Source organism: Eumetopias jubatus, unplaced genomic scaffold (genome assembly GCF_037043125.1).
Source record: "Eumetopias jubatus isolate StellerSeaLion01/CBP00866 unplaced genomic scaffold, mEumJub1_p1.0 scaffold_7, whole genome shotgun sequence".
Lineage (NCBI taxonomy): Eukaryota > Metazoa > Chordata > Mammalia > Carnivora > Otariidae > Eumetopias > Eumetopias jubatus.
The window spans coordinates 8006890-8021791 of record NW_028274813.1 but is presented as its reverse complement, the minus strand read 5'-3'; positions in this window follow the sequence as shown (position 1 = coordinate 8021791).

The window sequence follows — 14902 nt, the reverse complement described above, 5'->3', positions numbered from 1 at the left end:
AATTCCTGTATTCATGATTCAGGGTTGTAGCTCGCTGCTCCTTGAAATGTAAAGGATTTTTTTTTTAATTTTTTTGTTGTTATGTTAATCACCATACATCACATCATTAGCTTTTGATGTAGTGTTCCATGATTCATTGTTTGTGCATAACACCCAGTGCTCCATGCGGAATGTGCCCTCTTTAATACCCATCACCAGGCTAACCCATCCCCCCACCCCCCTCCCCTCTAGAACCCTCAGTTTGTTTTTCAGAGTCCATCATCTCTCATGGTTCGTCTCCCCCTCTAACTTACTCCCTTTCATTCTTCCCCTCCTGCTATCTTCTTCTTTTTCTTTTTTCTTAACATATGTTGCGTTATTTGTTTCAGAAGTACTGATCTGTGATTCAACAGTCTTGCACAATTCACAGCGCTCACCATAGCACATACCCTCTCCAGTGTCTATCACCCAGCCACCCCATCCCTCCCACCCGCCACCACTCCAGCAACACTCAGTTTGTTTCCTGAGATTAAGAATTCCTCATATCAGTGAGGTCATATGATACATGTCTTTCTCTGATTGACTTATTTCACTCAGCATAACACCCTCCAGTTCCATCCACGTCGTTGCAAATGGCAAGATCTCATTCCTTTTGATGGCTGCATAATATTCCATTGTGTATATATACCACCTCGTCTTTATCCATTCATCTGTCGATGGACATCTTGGTTCTTTCAACAGTCTGGCTATTGTGGACATTGCTGCTATAAACATTGGAGTGCACGTACCCCTTCGGATCCCTACGTTTGTATCTTTGGGGTAAATACCCAGTAGTGCAATTGCTGGATCGGATGGTAGCTCTATTTTCAACTGTTTGACGAACCTCCATACTGTTTTCCAGAGTGGTTGCACCAGCTTGCATTCCCACCAACAGTGTAGGAGGGTTCCCCTTTCTCCACATCCCCGCCAACATCTGTCGTTTCCTGACTTGTTAATTCTAGCCATTCTGACTGGTGTGAGGTGGTATCTCATTGAGGTTTTGATTTGGATTTCCCTGATGCCGAGCGATGTTGAGCACTTTTTCATGTGTCTGTTGGCCTTTTGGATGTCTTCTTTGGAAAAATGTCTATTCTTGTCTTCTGCCCATTTCTTGATTGGATGATTTGTTCTTTGGGTGTGGAGTTTGATAAGTTCTTTATAGATTTTGGATACTAGCCCTTTATCTGATACGTCATTTGCAAATATTTTCTCCCATTCTGTCGGTTGTCTTTTGGTTTTGTGGACTGTTTCTTTTGCTGTGCAAAAGCTTTTTATCTTGATGAAATCCCAATAGTTCATTTTTGCCCTGGCTTCCCTTGCCTTTGGCGATGTTTCTAGGAAGAAGTTGCTGCGGCTGAGGTCGAAGAGGTTGCTGCCTGTGTTTCCCTTTAGGATTTGGATGGACTCCTGTCTCACGTTTAGGTCTTTCAACCATTTGGAGTCTATTTTTGTGTGTGGTGTAAGGAAATGGTCCAGTTTCATTCTTCTGCATGTGGCTGTCCAATTTTCCCAACACCATTTGTTGAAGAGACTGTCTTTTTTCCATTGGACATTCTTTCCTGCTTTGTCAAAGATGAGTTGACCATAGAGTTGAGGGTCCATTTCTGGGCTCTCGATTCTGTTCCATTGATCTACGTGTCTGTTTTTGTGCCAGTACCATACTGTCTCGATGATGACAGCTTTGTAATAGAGCTGGAAGTCCGGAATTGTGATGCCGCCAGCTTTGCTTTTCTTTTTCAACATTCCTCTGGCTATTCGGAGTCTCTTCTGCTTCCATACAAATTTTAGGATTATTTGTTCCATTTCTTTGAAAAAAGTGGATGGTATTTTGATGGAGATTGCATTGAATGTGTAGATTGCTCTAGGTAGCATTGACATCTTCACAATGTTGGTTCTCCCAATCCATGAACATGGAACGTTTATCCATTTCTTTGTGTCTTCTTCAATTTCTTTCATGAGTATTTTATAGTTTTCTGAGTACAGATCCTTTGTCTCTTTGGTTAAATTTATTCCTAGGTATCTTATGGTTTTGGGTGCAACTGTGAATGGGATCGACTCCTTGATTTGTCTCTCTTCTGTCTTGTTGTTGGTGTATAGGAATGCCACTGATTTCTGTGCACTGATTTTATAGCCTGCTACTTTACTGAATTCCTGTATGAGTTCTAGCAGTTTTGGGGTGGAGTCTTTTGGGTTTTCCACATACAGTATCATATCATCTGCAAAGAGTGAGAGTTTGACTTCCTCTCTGCCGATTTGGATGCCTTTGATTTCTTTTTGTTGTCTGATTGCTGTGGCTAGGACTTCTAATAATATGTTGAATAGCAGTGGTGATAGTGGACATCCCTGCCGCTTTCCTGACCTTAGGGGAAAAGCTCTTAGCTTTTCCCCATTGAGAATGATATTCGCTGTAGGTTTTTCATAGATGGCTTTTATGATATTGAGGTATGTACCCTCTATCCCTATAGTCTGAGAAGTTTTGATCCAGAAAGGATGCTGTACTTTGTCAAATGCTTTTTCTGCATCTATTGAGAGGATCATATGATTCTTGTTCTTTCTTTTGTTAATGTATTGTATCACGTTGATTGATTTGTGGATGTTGAACCATCCTGGCAGGCCAGGGATAAGTCCCACTTGGTCGTGATGAATAATCCTTTTAATGTACTGTTGGATCCTATTGGCTAGTATTTTGGTGAGAATTTTGCATCCATGTTCATCAAGGATATTGGTCTGTAATTCTCCTTTTTGATGGGGTCTTTGTCTGGTTTTGGGATCAAGGTAATGCTGGCCTCATAAAATGAGTTTGGAAGTTTTCCTTCCATTTCTATTTTTTGGAACAGTTTCAGGAGAATAGGTATTAATTCTTTAAATGTCTGATAGAATTTCCCTGGGAAGCCATCTGGCCCTGGGCTTTTGTTTCTTGGGAGATTTTGGATGACTGCTTCAATTTCCTTAGTGGCTATAGGTCTGTTCAGGTTTTCTATTTCTTCCTGGTTCAGTTTTGGTAGTTGATACATCTCTAGGAATGCACCCATTTCTTCCAGGTTATCTAATTTGCTGGCATAGAGTTGCTCATAATATGTTCTTAGAATTGTTTGTATGTCTTTGATGTTGGTTGTGATCTCTCCTCTTTCATTCATGATTTTGTTGATTTGGGTCATTTCTCTTTTCTTTTTGGTAAGTCTGGCCAGGGGTTTATCAATCTTGTTAATTCTTTCAAAGAACCAGCTCCTAGTTTCGTGGATCTGTTCTACTGTTCTTTTGGTTTCTAGTTCATTGATTTCTGCTCTGATCTTTATGATTTCTCTTCTCCTGCTGGGTTTAGGCTTTATTTGCTGTTCTTTCTCCAGCTCCTTTAGGTGTAGGGTTAGGTTGTGTATTTGAGACCTTTCTTGTTTCTTGAGAAAGGCTTGTATTGCTATATACTTTCCTCTTAGGACTGTCTTTGCTGCATCCCAAAGATTTTGAACAGTTGTGTTTTCATTTTCATTGGTTTCCATGAATTTTTTTAATTCTTCTTTAATTTCTTGGTTGACCCATTCATTCTTTAGTAGGATGCTCTTTAGCCTCCATGTATTTGAGCTGTTCTGACTTTCCTCTTGTGATTGAGTTCTAGTTTCAAAACATTGTGGTCTGAAAATATGCAGGGAATGATCCCAATCTTTTGGAACTGGTTGAGACCTGATTTGTGACCTAGGATGTGATCTATTCTGGAGAATGTTCCATGGGCACTAGAGAAGAAAGTGTATTCCGTTGCTTTGGGATGGAATGTTCTGAATATGTCTGTGAAGACCATTTGGTCCAGTGTGTCATTTAAAGTCTTTATTTCCTTGTTGATCTTTTGCTTAGATGATCTGTCCATTTCAGTCAAGGGGGTGTTAAAGTCCCCCACTATTATTGTATTGTTGTCAATGTGTTTCTTCGCTTTTGTTATTAATTGCCTTATATAATTGGCTGCCCCCATGTTAGGGGCATAGATATTTACAATTGTTAGATCTTCTTGTTGGATAGACCCTTTAAGTAGGATACAGTGTCCTTCCTCATCTCTTATTACAGTCTTTGTTTTAAAATCTAAATTGTCTGATATAAGGATTGCCACCCCAGCTTTCTTTTGGTGTCCATTAGCATGGTAAATGGTTTTCCACCCCCTCACTTTCAATGTGGGGGTGTCTTTGGGTCTAAAATGAGTATCTTGCAGACAGCATATGGATGGGTCTTATTTTTAATCCAATCTGATAGCCTGGGTGTTTTGATTGGGGCATTTAGCCCATTTACATTGAGGGTAACTATGGAAAGGTATGAATTTAGTGCCATTGTATTGCCTGTAAGGTGACTGTGACTGTAATTGTCTGTGTTCCTTTCTGATCTATGCTGCTTTTAGGCTCTGTCTTTGCTTAGAGGACCCCTTTCACTATTTCTTGGAGGGCTGGTTTTGTGTTTGCAAATTCCTTTAGTTTTTGTTTGTTCTGGAAGCTTTTTATCTCTCCTTCTATTTTCAATGACAGCCTAGCTGGATATCGTATTCTTGGCTGCATATTTTTCTCGTTTAGTGCTCTGAAGATATCATGCCAGTCCTTTCTGGTCTGCCAGGTCTCTGTGGTTAGGTCTGTTGCCAATTAATATTTTTACCATTGTAGGTTACATATCTCTTCTCCCGAGCTGCTCTCAGGATTTTCTCTTTGTCTCTGAGACTCGTAAGTTTTACTATTAGATGTCGGGGTGTTGACCTATTATTATTGATTTTGAGAGGGGTTCTCTGTGCCTCCTGGAATTTGATGCCTGTTTCCTTCCTCACATTAGGGAAGTTCTCTGCTATAATTTGCTCCAATATACCTTCTGCCCCTCTCTCTCTTTCTTCTTCTTCTGGGATCCCAATTATTCTAATGTTGTTTCATCTTATCGTATCACTTATCTCTTGAATTTTGCCCTCGTGATCCTGTAGTTGTTTCTCTCTCTTTTTCTCAGCCTCTTTATTTTCCATCATTTGGTCTTCTATATCGCTGATTCTCTCTTCTGCCTCATTTATCCTAGCAGTTAGTGCCCCCATTTTTGATTGCACCTCATCAATAGCCTTTTTGATTTCCACTTGGTTAGATTTTAGTTGTTTTATTTCTCCAGAAAGGGTTTCTCTAATAACTTCCACGCTTTTTTGAAGCCCAGCTAGTATCTTTAAAGTCATGATTCTGAACTCTAGGTCCGACATCCTACTAATGTTCGTATTGAGTAGGTCCCTGGCTGACGGTACTACCTCTTGTTCTTTTTGCTGAGGTGATTTCTTTCATCTTGTCATTTTGTCCAGAGGAGAATAGATGAATGAGAGAACAAAATGCTAACAGGTTTACAACATCCCCATCAAATATACTGTATACAAATCAGAAAAGACCTGAAACCAGGGGAAGAGAAAGGGAAAGAAAGAAAAAAGAAAGAGGAAAAAAAAAGAAAAAAAAAGATAAAAACAAAAACAGAATACAAAAAAAGCAGAATATGATCAAATATGATCAGGCTAGTGCATAGATCAGTGCCACACACTAGATTTTGGGCATATTTTGGTCTGTTAGAAAAAAGTGCCTCCTAAAATTTTAAAGGAAGAAAGACATATATGTACAAAATAAGGGTTGATACAATGAAGGGATGGAAGGTGACTGTAAAGATGAAAATTATAAAAGATTTTATAAAAGGAATTGATAAGATAATTTGTTTGAAAAAAGAAAGAAGAAGATTTTTAAAAAAAAAGAAAAAAGGGAGAGAATGTGATCAGGCAGGAGACTAGAACAAAGCCATACACTAGTGATTTAGGGTATATTTTGATCTGTTAGAAGAAACTGTATCTCAAAATTTTAAAGAGAGAACAACTTATATTTATATGCCAAAAATAAGGGTAACTACTATAAAGGGATAAAATGACTCTAAAAATGAAAAATAAAAAATGTTTTTTTTAAAAAAAGGGATTGATAAGATGTTGGTTGAAAAAGGGAAAAAGAAAAATAAAAAAAACAGTCAACAAAAATTAACTTTGATGAACTAATGAATCATGTTAAAAAAAAGCCATGAATTCTGTGTGCAGTATTCCCCTAGCGCTGGAGTTCTCCCATTCTCCTTGATCGGTAAACTTGGTCTTGGCTTGCTGGCTGTTTGTGCTGATCTTCTGGGGGAGGGGCCTGTTGCCGTGGTTCCCAAATGTCTTTGCCGGAGGCGGAATTGCCCCGCCCTTGTCGGTCCGGGCTAAGCAAGCTGCTCGGGTTTGCTCTCAGGAGGTTTTGTTCCCTGCAAGGTCTCTGTACAGCTTTGGAGGACCAGGGCGAAAATGGTGGCCTCTCAATCTCCACTTGGAGAAGCTGAGAACTCGGGGCCCCGCTCCTCAGTGCGCCCCCAGAGAAAAGTAGTCACTCCCGTGTCCCCGGTCTCCGGCCGCACTCCGTGCTCACCCGGCCTGTGACCGAGCGTTTCTATCTCTGGCACCCGACCCCGTGTGGAGTCTCCAAACCCAGCAGATCCCGGCGGTGCGCTCCTGTGCTGCTCCTCCCTGGGGAGGAAGGGGAGTCTCCCCGGATCTGCCGCTTGTTGGGTCCCTGCTGGAGGAGCAGTGGCCTGACTGGGCCGCGGATCACGGTTTATGGCCACCCCGAGCTGAGAGCCCGCTCCTTGGCTCCGTCTCTGCAGCCGGCTTCCCTGCTCTGATACCTGGGAGCTCTGCCGCACTCAGGCACCCCCGGTCTTTCTGTGACCCCGAGGGTCCTGAGACCACACTGTCCCGGGAGGATTCCACCCCCCGCTTAGCCACTGCAGCGACGTCCCTCAGCGGAGCCGACTTCTAAAAGGTCCGATTTTGTGCTCCGCGGCTCTAGCACTTGCCAGAAGCGGCCGACGGAGGCCCCCTCCCCCGCCGTCTATCCTCCCGAATATCGCCTCGGATTCACTTCTCCGCACGTCCTACCTTCCAGAAAGTGGTCGCTTTTCTGTTCAGAGAGTTGTTGCTACTCTCCTCTTCGATCTCCTGCTGAGTTCGTAGGTGTTCAGAATGGTTTGATCCCTATTCAGCTGAATTCCTGAGACCAGATGAAATCTAGGTCTCCTACTCCTCCACCATCTTGCTCCGCCCCCTCATGGCTTTTATTTCTTGAGCAATGCATATGCGCTACATGATTTTCAAAGGTGATATAGCTATTCATTGGAGAACTGTTCTGAATATCTACTAGGCACCATGTGCTGTGGGTACAGTGAACAAAACAGGCAAAATTTTCTGCTTTCACGGAACTTTTGTTTTGGTGGAGGTATACGGATGAGTAGGTTTTACAGAATGTGATGGATGTTTCAGGAAAAGAAGTGAGAGAGGAGGCCAGGGTAACCTGGAGGAGTGGTCAGGCATAGTTTGCATTTCACACAGGCTTATCAAATCAGGTGAGGAGGTGAGCATTTGAAGAGGTAAGAAAGAGAAATCTGTGGATGTCTGGGGAAGAGTGGATGGGACAGCAGGTGCAAAGGGCCAGAGGTGGGCACATGCTACTTATGTCTGGAGAATAAGAAGGAGGCCATACGGGCATATGCATTCATCAGAAACCTGGAAAGTAGTATTGCAGAGAAGACCAAGGCTCGGGTGAGGTTGAGGAGCTTGACTAAGAGTCTATGCTCTTAACCACTGCACACACCCGCTTCCACCCTCCCAGGGATCCCTTTGGTGCCGTGGAATCCACCCGGTTTAATGTGAGGATATCTGAACCTTCCTTAGGGGAGGTTTGAAATTGCATAGTTGAAGCCTGTTGCTCTGCTTCCTGAAAACCTTTCCCATTTATCCATTTGTCTCCATCTCCAGCACCACCACCCTGGTTCAGGCTGCCTTATGCCTCTCCTGGATTACTCAAAGAACCTCCTGTTTGTTCCCTTTGTTTCCACTCTTGCTTCCCTCCCACCCATTCCCCATGTTGTGGCCAGGGTGGTCCTACAGAGATACAAATCTGATTGTAGTGCCATCCCCCAACTTAAAATCCTTCAAAGGATTTCCCTTCCTGGTTTGTCTCTTGTCCTTGTTTCCAGTGTCAGCATCTCCACACTCATAGCCTGTGCCCTAGCCCCACTGGCCCCTTCTACTCCTCGGATACACCATGCATCTTGCTGGTCATGTCCTTCACAGGCACACTTGTGCCTGTCTGGAGCACACTCCCTCATCTTCTACCTGGCTACCCCCCTGTCCAGATTCTTTGAAGTGCAATTCAAATGTCACTTCTTGCCTACCCTGATCTCCAGCACTGTTCCCTCAAGGCCTGGTCGGGTCCCAAATTCCAAGTCATTTCCTGATTTGTCTACATTGTTCCCTTATGACATGTACGGGATTTATTTTTTGATTATTTGTTAACTGTTATAATTCAGCATCTAGAACAGTATCTAATTGCCTGACAAGAATAAATAAATATGTGCCCCATTGATAGTCTCAAATGTCCATGAAGGTAGGGATCTCTTGTTTTGCTCACCATGGTTCCCCTTGTATCTAGCCTAGTGCCTGACATCTAGAATATATGCCACAACAACTTCTCAAAGGAATACGTGCAGTTTGCAAAGTATCAGCCCCTGCTGTTTCTCTCTGTTCCTGTCTGGGGGAAGCTCCTTATAGATGCATTAGTAGATGAGCCCCATCTACCTTTTTTTTCCTGTTCGACTTTTGAGCTGGTCCAGCTGTGGCCCCAACCTGCCACCCAGAGAGTCCTGCTGTGTCTCTTTGCTTGCCTTGTGGAATCTGTGGAATCTCAGAAGCAATTTTTTTTTGCTCATTCCTAAAACTTCTGTGAGTCTATTTAGTATGCAGAACCCAGGCTTTATGATTTTTGCTTTCTTTTCCTCCCTCTGCCCAATTTCCTCAAGAACATATTTTCTTCTTTAGTGTCAAACATATTTTTATACAGTGCTCTAAATTCATTGTGAAATAGTATGGGAAAGGAATAAATAAAAACTTGGGTTTCCAGCCATGCTAAGAATTGGGTAGGGTAGAGGTGAATGTTGGGTGCCAGGAAGGGTCTAAGTTTACTCCACCATGGCTCATGGTCCTGACCCAGGGACCCTCTTCAGATCCCCATTCCATTGTCTGCCCAATCACCTTGCCTCATCTTTTTGCTCAGTCTCTTTCTGGTTTAGGGAGATATCATTAATCCTGTCAGGTCACAGCTTGTCACAATGACAAAGTTTTGCTAAATATTTTCCCCTAGGTTTTGGACGCCACTCATTCTGACCTATGTCCTCCCCACCTCCAGCACTTGCTGGGATCTTGCAAAGAATCAACTGGCCTTGAGAGTTATGTCTCAGCTTCCCTTATCTCTGCATCAGAATTTCATGTTCTGGGTTGGTTGTGTTTGGATGGTTCCCTGCATTCTCCTGAAGCTCCCCAAAACTTAGGGCATATTCTTCCTTTCTATTTAAGGTGCATTTCTTCTAAAAAGGATCTAGTTGGTTCTTAATGTGGTTTAGTTTCGTTTGAAAATATCTGCCTTTTAATTGGAGTACTTAGTCCATTTATATTTAATGCAATTATTATTGTGGTTGGGTTTAAGTCTACCATTTTGCTATTAATTCTTGGTGTATGGGTTGATATTTTTTATCAAATTTGGACAATTTGTGCCATCTTATTTTCAATTTTTTTCTACTCCAATCTCTCTTCTCTTTTGGGAATTCCAACTATACTTAAGTTAGATCAATTGATATTGTTCCTCAGGTCACTTACACTCTTTTCATTTATTCCCGCCCCCTTTCTCTCTGTGTATCAGTTTGAGTAGTTTATATTGCTTTTTTTTTTCAATTTTACTTTTTTTCCCCTGCAGTGTCCAGTTTGCCGATAAAACCATCCAGCAAAAGTTTCAATGAACATATTTTGTGTTTCAGTTCAAGAATTTCTGTTTACTTCTTTAAAAACTAGTTTTTTTTTCTACTGAGATTTCCCATCTATTTCCTTATTATAGCTCTCATTTAAATTCTTAAATATATTTGTTTTTTTATTATTTTCTGCTAACTCCAAAATCTCTGTCATATACGTGTCTGTGTCAACTGACTTTTTTCCTCTTGGTTATTGGTTGTATTTTCTTATTTCTTCTCATGTCTACTCAATTTTGATTATATGCTGGGTATTGTGGGTGTTACATTGATGAGAGTTTGGATTTTGTTATCTTACTTTAAAGGTTACTGGGTTTTGTTTTGGCTGTCAGTGAAATTATTGGTGGATCAGTTTGAATCCCTTTGAGGCTTGTTTTTAAACTTTTTTATTGTGGGTCTCATGTAGACTTTGCTTAAGGGCTAGTTTATCCCTATTTCTGAAGTTTGGCCTTTCTGGAGATTTAGTTGAATGCCTAGCGGTTTATTAAGGTCTCTCTAAATTGGCTGTTGAGAATGTCGACATCTACTAGCACTATTTGATCTTTAAAGTATCTATTCAGCTTACAGCTTTCCAGTAGTTGTTACCTGCCAGCCCATAGTGGAGTTTTTTCCTGCATATGCACAGCTTAGAGTATGACCAAACCCTTAAAAGGATCCCTATGCAGATTCTTTTTTTTTGAATTGCATCCTCTTTGGATTTCTTTAAATTTTTTTATTGTTATGTTAATCACCATATATTACATCTTTAGTTTTTGATGTAGTGTTCCATGATTCATTGTTTGTGCATAACACCCAGTGCTCCACACAGAAAATGCCCTCTTTAATACCCATCACCAGGCTAACCCATCCCCCCACCCCCTCCCCTCTAGAACCCTCAGTTTGTTTTTCAGAGTCCATCGTCTCTCATGGTTCATCTCCCCCTCTGATATACCCCCCTTCATTCTTCCCCTCCTGCTATCTTCTTTTTTTTTTTCTTAACATATATTGCATTATTTGTTTTGGAGGTACAGTTCTGTTATTCAACAGTCTTGCACAATTCACAGCGCTCACCATAGCACATACCCTACCCAATGTCTATCACCCAGCAACCCCATCCCTCCCATCCCCCGCCACTCCAGCAACACTCAGTTTGTTTCCTGAGATTAAGAATTCCTCATATCAGTGAGGTCATATGATACATGTCTTTCTCTGATTGACTTATTTCACTCAGCATAACACCCTCCAGTTCCATCCACGTCGTTGCAAATGGCAAGATCTCATTCCTTTTGATGGTTGCATAATATTCCATTGTGTATATATACCACCTCTTCTTTATCCATTCATCTGTCGATGGGCATCTTGGCTCTTTCCACAGTTTGGCTATTGTGGACATTGCTGCTATAAACATCGGGGTGCACGTACCCCTTCGGATCCCTACGTTTGTATCTTTGGGGTAAATACCCAGTAGTGCAATTGCTGGATCGGATGGTAGCTCTATTTTCAACTGTTTGAGGAACCTCCATACTGTTTTCCAGAGTGGTTGCACCAGCTTGCATTCCCACCAACAGTGTAGGAGGGTTCTCCTTTCTCCACATCCCCGCCAACATCTGTCGTTTCCTGACTTGTTAATTCTAGCCATTCTGACTGGTGTGAGGTGGTATCTCATTGAGGTTTTGATTTGGAATTCCCTGATGCCGAGCGATGTTGAGCACTTTTTCATGTGTCTGTTGGCCTTTTGGATGTCTTCTTTGGAAAAATGTCTGTTCTTGTCTTCTGCCCATTTCTTGATTGGATGATTTGTTCTTTGGGTGTGGAGTTTGATAAGTTCTTTATAGATTTTGGATAGTAGCCCTTTATCTGATATGTCATTTGCAAATATTTTCTCCCATTCTGTCGGTTGTCTTTTGGTTTTGTGGACTGTTTCTTTTGCTGTGCAAATCTTTTTATCTTGATGAAATCCCAATAGTTCATTTTTGCCCTGGCTTCCCTTGCCTTTGGCGATGTTTCTAGGAAGAAGTTGCTGCAGCTGAGGTCGAAGAGGTTGCTGCCTGTGTTTCCCTTTAGGATTTGGATGGACTCCTGTCTCACATTTAGGTCTTTCAACCATTTGGAGTCTATTTTTGTGTGTGGTGTAAGGAAATGGTCCAGTTTCATTCTTCTGCATGTGGCTGTCCAATTTTCCCAACACCATTTGTTGAAGAGACTGTCTTTTTTCCATTGGACATTCTTTCCTGCTTTGTCAAAGATGAGTTGACCATAGAGTTGAGGGTCCATTTCTGGGCTCTCGATTCTGTTCCATTGATCTATGTGTCTGTTTTTGTGCCAGTACCATACTGTCTCGATGATGACAGCTTTGTAATAGAGCTGGAAGTCCGGAATTGTGATGCCGCCAGCTTTGCTTTTCTTTTTCAACATTCCTCTGGTTATTCGGAGTCTCTTCTGCTTCCATACAAATTTTAGGATTATTTGTTCCATTTCTTTGAAAAAAGTGGATGGTATTTTGAAGGGGATTGCACTGAATGTGTAGATTGCTCTAGGTAGCATTGACATCTTCACAATGTTGGTTCTCCCAATCCATGAGCATGGAACGTTTTTCCATTTCTTTGTGTCTTCCTCAATTATTTTCATGAGTATTTTATAGTTTTCTGAGTACAGATTCTTTGCCTCTTTGGTTAGATTTATTCCTAGGTATCTTATGGTTTTGGGTGCAGTTGTAAATGGGATCGACTCCTTAATTTCTCATTCTTCTGTCTTGTTGTTGGTGTATAGGAATGCCACTGATTTCTGTGCATTGATTTTATATCCTGCCACTTTGCTGAATTCCGTATGAGTTCTAGCACTTTTGGTGTGGAGTCTTTTGGGTTTTCCACATAAAGTATCATATCATCTGCAAACAGTGAGAGTTTGACCTCTTCTTTGCCGATTTGGATGCCTTTGATTTCTTTTTGTTGTCTGATTGCTGTGGCTAGGACTTCTAATACTATGTTGAATAGCAGTGGTGATAGTGGACGTCCCTGCCGCGTTCCTGACCTTAGTGGGAAAGCTCTCAGTTTTTCCCCATTGAGAATGACATTTGCTGTAGGTTTTTCATAGATGGCTTTTACGATATTGAGGTATGTACCCTCTATCCATATACTCTAAAGAGTTTTGATCAAGAAAGGATGCTGTACTTTGTCAAATGCTTTTTCTGCATCTATTGAGAGGATCATATGATTCTTGTTCTTTCTTTTGTTAATGTATTGTATCACATTGATTGATTTGTGGATGTTGAACCAACCTTGCAGCCCAGGGATAAATCCCACTTGGTCGTGATGAATAATCCTTCTAATGTACTGTTGGATCGTATTGGCTAATATTTCGGTGAGAATTTTTGCATCCAGGTTCATCAAGGATATTCGTCTGTAATTCTCCTTTTTGATGGGGTCTCTGTCTGGTTTGGGGATTAAGGTAATGCTGGCCTCATAAAATGAGTTTGGAAGTTTTCCTTCCATTTCTATTTTTTGGAACAGTTTCAGGAGAATAGGTATTAATTCTTTAAATGTTTGGTAGAATTCCCCTGGGAAGCCATCTGGCCCTGGGCTTTTGTTTCTTGGGAGATTTTTGATGAGTGCTTCAATTTCCTTAGTGGTTATAGGTCTGTTCAGGTTTTCTATTTCTTCCTGGTTCAGTTTTGGTAGTTGATACATCTCTAGGAATGCATCCATTTCTTCCAGATTATCTAATTTGCTGGCATAGATTTGCTCATAATATGTTCTTAGAATTGTTTGTATTTCTTTGGTGTTGGTTGTGATCTCTCCTTTTTCTTCATGATTTTGTTGATTTGGGTCATTTCTCTTTTCTTTTTGATAAGTCTGGCCAGGGGTTTATCCATCTTGTTAATTCTTTCAAAGAACCAGCTCCTAGTTTCGTGGATCTGTTCTACTGTTCTTTTGGTTTCTAGTTCATTGATTTCTGCTCTGATCTTTATTATTTCTCTTCTCCTGCTGGGTTTAGGCTTTATTTGATGTTTTTTCTCTAGCTCCTTTAGGTGTAGGGTTAAGTTGTGTATTTGAGACCTTTCTTGTTTCTTGAGAAAGGCTTGTATTGCTATATACTTTCCTCTTAGGACTGTCTTTGCTGCATCCCAAAGATTTTGAACAGTTGTGTTTTCATTTTCATTGGTTTCCATGAATTTTTTAAATTCTTCTTTAATTTCTTGGTTGACCCATTCATTCTTTAGTAGGATGCTTTTTAGCCTCCATGTATTTGAGCTCTTTCCAACTTTCCTCTTGTGACTGAGTTCTAGTTTCAAAACATTGTGGTCTGAAAATATGCAGGGAATGATCCCAATCTTTTGGTACTGGTTGAGACCTGATTTGTGACCTAAGATGTGATCTATTCTGGAGAATGTTCCATGGGCACTAGAGAAGAATGTGTATTCCGTTGCTTTGGGATGGAATGTTCTGAATATGTCTGTGAAGTCCATTTGGTCCAGTGTGTCATTTAAAGTCTTTATTTCCTTGTTGATCTTTTGCTTAGAATATCTGTCCATTTCAGTCAAGGGGGTGTTAAAGTCCCCCACTATTATTGTATTGTTGTCAATGTGTTTCTTTGCTTTTGTTATCAATTGCCTTATATAATTGGCTGCTCCCATGTTAGGGGCATAGATATTTATAATTTTTAGATCTTCTTGTTGGATAGACCCTTTAAGTAGGATAGAGTGTCCTTCCTCATCTCTTATTACAGTCTTTGTTTTAAAATCTAATTTGTCTGTATAAGGATTGCCACCCCAGCTTTCTTTTTGTGTCCGTTAGCATGGTAAATGGTTTTCCACCGCCTCACTTTCAATGTGGGGGTGTCTTTGGGTCTAAAATGAGTCTCTTGCAGACAGCATATGGATGGGTCTTGTTTTTTAATCCAATCTGATAGCCTGTGTCTTTTGATTGATTGGGGCATTTAGCCCATTTACATTGAGGGTAACTATGGAAAGGTATGAATTTAGTGCCATTGTATTGCCTGTAAGGTGACTGTGACTGTATATTGTCTGTGTTCCTTTCTGGTCTATGTTGGTTTTAGG